A 6950-nucleotide genomic window follows, 5' to 3' on the forward strand; every position below is an offset into this window, starting at 1 on the left:
CAGGGGTGGAAAAGGCCCTTCCAGAACACATAAAGCTGTTAAATGAAAATCCCAGTACCAGGGGTGGGCTGCCTCCCTATGAGGAGGTGGCCAAAGGGATCCCAGAGGTCCCCAAAACTATAAAGGCAATTGCCAATAATGTTGGTTGCACACCTGAAGTGAACGGTAAGACCCTATTGTTGAAGACACAGTAATGTGCGGGAGAGGGAGAAATCAAGCTGGGACTAACCTGGAAACTCTCTGCCACTGGATGGGTAACTTTCATAGTGCCAGAAGGGGAAACTTGTTCCCCATTATCTTGTTCAGTGAAGGACCTCGTGTGCTGCACTATCAACATGTGACACATGATATTACTTCTGGTGCAATAGTGGCTTGTCTAGTGTATGTACAGCTAGCTAATTATAGATTGGACCTAATGTTTGCTCCTAGGGATGAAATACACATCTGGCATTGTAGACCAGGCCAACCCCCTGTGGCAGGAGAGGTTATAGGCCCCAGTGGAGAAGCCACTGCAGTTGTATTGTTAGGTGGATGTGATGCGCCTACTAAAGTACCATCCAAGAATTTGTGTTTACGCCCATGAGCTATTATTGCAGTTTCTGTTTACATGTTCTTGCTTCTTGATGTTTTCGTTTTTATAGTAGGTGGAATGCCATTAAATTAAGCCATCAGACCATGACAAACAGAGGATGCAGAGACTTGAAGTGTCCACTGCCTTATTACAATGGGAGAAAGGTTGCCCCATCCCCTCTGAGGCTCAGGGATATCGTGGAAGAGGTCGGTGGAAAGTTTTGTGAGAGCTGGAGGAAGGGGTGGAGAGTGTGACTCAGAGGATGTTCCTCTGACCCTGTGATGACCAGCCATGGACCTGCCTCCTTCCCACATTCCTTCTGCAAAGAAGCCACTTTCTTTCCCTCTTCCAGCCAACTGGTTGACCATACCTCCTTCCAAGGGAGGGGCTAAGGGTATAAAACCTGGGAAAACCATGAGGCTGATCTCTCTCCATTCTGTAAGGCTCTCCTGGAACTACAGGATTTACATCTGGGTGTGGACTTTTGAACACAGCCATGAATGGGGGGGCACTTGTCTGTAAGTAAACCTGCACCCCAAGTTCAGTTAGAAAGTCCAATAAACTCAAAGATTCTTCAAATCGGGGTTTGGAGAATTTTTTCCTCAGGCTGTCTGGAGGACCATGGGAGGAGGGGATTGGATGCCAGGTGCATCTCCCAGCAGTGAATTTGACATACAGTAGGGGAATTCAATACCCCACTGTCTTCATTAGACAGGTCAATTGGACAAAGAATAAACTGAGAGACATCTGAATTAAATGATACCATACATCAAATGGACCTAACAGACATCTTTCAATTATTCTGCCCAAACACAAAATAATGCACTTTCTATTCAGCACCTCAAAGAACTTTTTCAATAACTGATCACATACTGGGCCACAAAACAAGCCTCAACAAATAAAAAATATTGAAATAATCCCATACCTTTAATTGGACCACAAAGCAATAAAGCTCAAAATCGACACTGGACAAAGCCCTAGTCACTACATGAACTCATGGTGATTGAACAACACATGCCTAAACAATAAGTGAGTCAAAGGAGAAATTAAGGAAGAAATAAAAGAATTCCTGGAATTCAACAAAAAAGACGATACAACACCACACAAGCTCTGGAACACATTAAAAACTTAAAATATATAGCCAGGCGTGGTGGTGCACACCTTTAATCCCAGCACTTGGGAGGCCTAGGCAAGCAGATTTCCGTGAGTTTAAGGCCAGCCTGGTCCACATAGTTCCAGGACAGCTAAGGCTACAGGGAGATCCTGTCTCAAAAAGACCAAAAAAAAAAAAAAAAAAAAGCCTAAGAGGGAAGTTTATAGCTCTAAGTGCCTACATTAAAAAATTAGAAACAGCCTAAATAAATGACCTAACACTGCAACTCAAGGCACTAGAAAGGCAAGAACAAATGAAACCCAAACCTAGGAGAAGAGAAGAAATAAAAAAAATCAGAGCAGAAATTAATGAAATAGAAACAAAGAAAACAATACAAAGAATCAATGAATCTAAGAACTGAAAAGCTAAACAAGATAGACAGACCTTTAGCCCAGTTAACCAAAAGAAAGGAAGAAAAATCCAAATCAACAAAATCAGAAATGAAAGGGTGAAACATCACAAGAGACACCCAAAAAATCCAGACCATCATAAAGGAATATTTTAAAAACCTATTTGCTACTAAATCTGAAAGTCAAAAGAAGTGGATGGATATCTGAAATTATGGGAACCATCAAAGTTAAACCAAGAAGAGATCAACAGTTAAAACAGACCCATAACATATAAGGAAATGGAAAGAGTAATACAAAGCCTACCAACTAAAAAAAGTCCATGCCCAGATGGATTTACAGCAGAATTCTACCATTGAGAAGACCTCCAACCAATACTACTTAAACTATTCAAAATGATAGAAACAGAGGGAAAACTCCAAAATTCCTTCTATGAAGCCAGCATCTCTCTAATACTCAAACTGGGTAAAGATACAACCAAAAAAGAAAACTGTAGATCCATATCCTTAATTAACATAGATGCAAAAATTCTCAACAAAATACTTGCAAACCACATACAGACACACATCAAAAAGATCATTCACCATGTTCAAGTAGGCTTTATCCCAGAGACGCAGGAATGGTTCAATATATGCAAGTCAATAAACGTCATTAATCATATAAATGGACTCAAAGAAAAAAAACACATAGTCATCTCAATAGATTCAAAAAAGGCTTTTGACAAAATTCAGCATGCATTTATGTTTAAAGTCCTCGAGGGAATTGGACTGGAGGGAACGAACATACCTCATCATAATTAAAGAGATATACAACAAACCCACAGCCAACATCATTCTAAATGGAGAAAAACCAGAACCATTCCCATTAAAATCAGGAACCAGACAAGGATGTCCACTGTCTCCACTCCTTTTCAACATAGTGCTCGAAACTCTTTCTAGAGCAATAAGACAAAAGAAGAAAATTAAAGGAGTATTAATTGGAAAAGAAAAGGTCAAACTATTACTTTTTGCAGATGATATACTATACCTAAGAGATCCTAAATGTTCTACCAGAAAACTCCTAGAAATGATCAACACTTTCAGAATAGTGGCAATTTAGAAAATCAATCTACAAAAATCAGTAGCCTTTCTATATGCCAGTAGCAAGCAATTGGAGAAAGAATACAGGGAAATGTTCCCACTTACAACTGCTGCAAAAAAAAAAAAAAAAATCATGTGGCAAATGATTAAGGAAAACACCTCAATGAATGAGGGTACTCATACACACATGTGCATGCACATACACACAGACATGGGCATATACTTACACATACAACCACACAACACACCTACAAATAGTTGGAGCGCTACACCTAAGTAGGTAGAGAACAGGGACGCTGGTAAACCTCCTGCACTGTGCTGGGTATCCCCACAGCAGTGCACTTACTTCACAGAATTAGAAAAATACATCCTTAAATTCATATGGAGGCACAAAAGACCCCAGATACCCAAAGCAACCCTGAGCATCAAAGCAACACTGGGGGGATTACTATACCAGATCTCAAAGTATACCACAGAGCTATAATCATAAAAACATCATGGTGCTGGTACCAAAACAGACACATAGATCAATGGAACATCATTGAAGATACAAACCTTAGTACATGCAATTTCATCCACCTGATATTTGACATAGGTGCCAAGAACACACAATGGAGGAAATACAGCATCTTGAACAAATGGCCCTGGCAAAACTGAATCCCCACCTGTAGAAGAATGAAACAAGATCTTTATCTTTTGCCTTGCACAAAAAATCAACTCCAAATGGATCAAAGACCTCAATGTGAAACTGGAAACCCTGAAACTATTAGAAAAAAATATTGGCAGTAACTTATAAGATATAAGTATAGGAAAGGATTTTCTATATCAGACAGAGTTGCTCAGGATTTAAGATCAGCAATCAATAAGTGGGACCTCATTAAACTAAAAAGCTTCTGGACAGCAAAAAAAAAAAAAGTGAAGAGAAAATCAACAGCATGGGAAAAAATTTTCACCAGTGACACATCAGACAGAGGTTTGACATCCAGAATATATAAATAACTCAAAAAACAAAGACATGAGAAACAAAAGGACCCAATTAAAAGATGGTCCAAAGAGCTAAACAGAGTTCTCAAAGGAAGAAATAAAAATGGATAAGAAACATCTCAAAAAGTGTTCAACATTGTTAGTAATTAGGGAAATGCAAATTAAAACCACCCTTAGGCATCACCTTACCCCAATCAGACTGGCTAGGATCAAGAGAACAAATGATACCAAATGCTGGCAAGGATGTGGAGAACGGGGAACACTCATTCACTGCTTGTGGGAATGTAAACTCATGCAACCTCTATGGAAAGCAGTGTGGAGAACTCTTAAGAAACTAAAATTGAACCTACCATAGACCTGGTAATACCACTCCTTGGCATATACCCAAAGGACTCATCCTATTGTAGAGACCCTTGTACAACCATGTTTGTTGCTGCTCTTTTCACAATAGCTGAAGACATGGAAGCAACCTAAGGTTCCCCTCAACTAATGAGTGGTTAACAAAAAGGTGGTATATTTACACAATGGGGTGCTATTCAGCAGTAAAGAAAGATTAAATAATAAAATTTGCAGGTAAATGGATGGACCCAGAAACTGTTATATTAAGTGAAGTAACAAAAATGCTTTTAAATTCCAGGTCCTTTTAATAAGATGATGCTATACAGCAGTCCCTTCTTCATGAAATATCTATCATCATTACGACTTCAGCTGAGCCTGATCACTAAACATAGTCACAATTAGACTTGATGATGGTTATGCTCATTCATTAAAGGTGAGCCAAGCAGGGTTGCTGGACCCTCACTTGAATATCCAGCCAGTCTTCCCATCCAACTGTATGAATTTGACCCTAATAACACATAGCTTCCTGGATTTGGGAAGGGATAAAGAACACAATCTGCGGAAGGCTAGGAAGAGAAGGCATGATCCATGCTGATAAAGTCTATCCAGTGTGCAAACCATCAGGTCATACATACACCTCAGCACCCCCTCAGTTATCTCGGTAATAAGCTCAATAAATTCGTTGGTTCCCCAGCAAAACTTTAATGAAACATTGGCTTGACACTAGAACCTTAAAAGGGAATAAGCATTGCTTAGCATCCCCAGGAAAAGAAGTTTCACAACTGATGGAAAATTTATTTGTTAATGCTATTATGTCCCATAATTATTTAAAAAAGAAAATAGAAAGAAAAAGAAAGAAAAAAAGAAAGAAAGAAAGAAAGAAAGAAAGAAAGAAAGAAAGAAAGAAAGAAAGAAAGAAAGAAAATGAAAATGTTAAAGATGTTAAAAGGATATGGGAATGGAGATATTTTCCAAATTAGAAAAAATGAGAAAGCCCAAGCAAGTGATGACGGTCTGTTTAGGTTTGTTATAAAGAATTAGAAAGAAATAATATACACATAATCTTAAAATTTCTATGGTCATAGTTTAGTCAAGTAGCTTAAGGAACAAAATATATATTCAATGTTTATCTAAGAATATTTGCCTTTTTACCCAAGCCCTTATAGTACATGATAAAGTACCAGACTGGTAGAACTAACCTTATTGGCTGTTTAACAGCCATACTTTAAGGCCTATACTAATGTGGTCAGAGGGACTTAAAGGACAGGTTTTGCCCCTTGCCCTCCAACATCGACAAAGTTCCAGGAGACTATGGCACATCTCTCAAAATCTCCTGTAACAGTGGTGCATCACCTGTCCTCTTGTTCAGGGAGGACATGGAGACCCCACGAGATGGACTTGAACCAGTGTCCAGTCTACAAAGAGGAGGGTCAACTTAGTGGAAACACCTCCATGTGGGTGCTTGAAATTGAACCCAGTTCCTCTGCAAGAGTAGCCTGTGCTTTTAACCACTGAGCCATCTCTCTCAAGGCCCAATTACCCTTTTATTTACCACTGAGTAGAACTCCACTGTGTAAATGTACCACATTTTCATTATCCATTCATAAGTTGATGAACATTTAGGCTGTTTCCATTTCTTAGATATTATGAAAAAAGCAGCAATAAAGGTGACTGTTCAATTTTCTCTGAAGTAGAATGAGTCCATACCAAGGAGTGGTAAACCGGATCATGTGGTGCGGTCACTGCCAGTGGCAGCTGCTCCTCCATTCTCGTGGGTGCCACTCCTTCATTCTCACGGGCACCAAGGCTGCTACTCTGCTCGCCCTAGGCTGAGGCCACTCTTCTGCTCACCTGGTGCTGCCTCCTGTCGTCACTGTTTCTGCCTGGTACCGGACCCCAGGAGGAGACTTTATCAGCGGAGCCGCATTCAGACACAGGAGACCAGGTTCAGTGACACAGGTCTGGTTTATTGCAGGAAGGCACAAGCTTATATAAGGGTAGTGGTCCAATCACAGCACAGCAAGTAGGATACCTTATTAGCATAACAGGCTTAGTGTCCTATCATAGTACAGCAAGTAGGATACCTTATTAGCATAACAGACTTAGCATCCTATTAGCATAACAGACTTAATGTCGTATCACAGAATAGAGGGTAGGATGCCTCATTAGCATACTGGGTTTCAGATTACAGAGCCTGGATTCCTGGAAACAATGTGACCCTGACAGTTGCAATATCACCCTAGGCTCAAGCCTGTCTCCCACAATGTGGTAGATTTATTTTTAGGTTTTTTTTTTTTAATTATTTATTTAATAAACATAATTAGAAGAAACATTTCATTACAACAGCATTGACACATTCCATAACAATTTCCAGAGATAAGATACATCTCTTTCAAAATTGGCTGTAAATTTTTAGGTTTACAGTTGAATTAATAGAGTTATACAATATTGAACTCAGTATAAACCCTATAAGACAT

Source organism: Nannospalax galili, unplaced genomic scaffold, assembly GCF_000622305.1.
Source record: "Nannospalax galili isolate Female #2095 unplaced genomic scaffold, S.galili_v1.0 scaffold398, whole genome shotgun sequence".
Lineage (NCBI taxonomy): Eukaryota > Metazoa > Chordata > Mammalia > Rodentia > Spalacidae > Nannospalax > Nannospalax galili.